Source organism: Echinops telfairi, unplaced genomic scaffold, assembly GCF_000313985.2.
Source record: "Echinops telfairi isolate 266 unplaced genomic scaffold, ASM31398v2 ScPeMD7_1;HRSCAF=3_0, whole genome shotgun sequence".
Classification (NCBI taxonomy): domain Eukaryota; kingdom Metazoa; phylum Chordata; class Mammalia; order Afrosoricida; family Tenrecidae; genus Echinops; species Echinops telfairi.
The window spans coordinates 21,379,499-21,381,018 of record NW_022103896.1 but is presented as its reverse complement, the minus strand read 5'-3'; positions in this window follow the sequence as shown (position 1 = coordinate 21,381,018).

Sequence of the window (1,520 nt, the reverse complement as noted above, 5' to 3'; positions counted from 1 at the left end):
TTAATATAGGCATGTATAATGAATATGCATATGTTTATTTGACTCTATTAAGACTCGAATAGCAATTGCTCCCCTGATCGTGCAGTCATCACTATTATATAGGATGGGATGATATCGTTGGTCCGATCATTTAATTTGCTACCAGTTGTAGGTAGCGCCTTCCATCAGGTCATTTACTCTCTTCTTTTAAGCCCTGGGCCGAACATTTTGTCCACTTTTGCCAAAGCTAAAAGGGATGGAACTTTCCATTCAAATAGCAACCTAACGCTAGGTCTGATCACAGCAAGCACACTAACCAGATGTATCACTAGAGGACGGGCTGGTGTGACTTATTTTTGGTGAGTGTCACATCGCAGTAGATCGTAATAGTGTATCTCAGAGCTCTTCTTATGGTTATGGGGTTGTGTGAGCCTGAAAAGCAGTGGTTCTATTGCATTCACTTTAGAAGCAAGTACTGTCTCTGACAAACAGTAGGCTCTCAAACACTGCTCACTCATCTAAATTGCACTGTCAACTAAAGGATGCCGACTGGGGCACCCTTGTCTGGACTGGTTAAGGGTGTGCTCTAAGGAATGAGAACACTGGGGTAGCTAGCCACAAATCTGGGGGTTCTCTTGTGTTGGCTCCCCAAAAGAATGAACCATGGAGTGGGAAGGATGTGTATGTAAGAGATTTCATTCCTTTGCTACCACACACTTTAGCACATTTCTAGTGTGCCCAGCTTCTAGGAAGATGAATAATTAAAAGGAGGTCGTACGTGTCCAAATCAGCAGTGTCCACACAGATGGAGTTGAATAAGGAGAAGCAGCTTGGAATTTTTAATTCTCATTTTAGATATTTCTTCCCCTTCTCGTTCTTTAGCTAATCCAGTCAGCTCAATGAAATAAAGTGTCAGAAGCATAGATGTAAATCCAAGCATTTCTATCTGGAACCAAATTCTTTCAGTATCAGAAAGTGGACTTTCCTTTCATGACAGCTAGCCTTAATACATGATTTATTTTCAGCCTTCTGTAATGAATAATCTTCAAGTCAGAATCCTGTTCTGAATGAAGGCAGTGGGAACCATAAGATGGGAGCAAGCTTGCATGGTATTAGCTGGGGAAACCACCGTAGCCAGTCTGCCAGCTCAAGCAAGGTTGCTCTGCACTTCAGTGACCATAAAAGACCCACCGATGACAGGCCCTTTCGTTGACAGTGACACTTTTCATGCAATAGGAGATAATATCAGATCGTATAGGTGTGAGATTTTGGCCTGAAATTGCTAGCTTACATCCAAATACCTTTCAATCCACTTGCTTTAAGATGCAAATGCCACTTTCTGTGGGTGGACAGGTGGAGCTGTGAGTTGCTTTTGCATTTCAGAGGCTTAGTGGAGAAACACCTGGCATCAAGGTTCCCCCTGGGACAGAGTATGGGATGTTTCCAAAGAGTTCTGTGTGTGTTCTAGTCTACGAAAGCACTTGCACTCAGCCTGAGGGGGCTTCAACAAGTTGTGGGAACATGCAATGAAAAGCTAATAG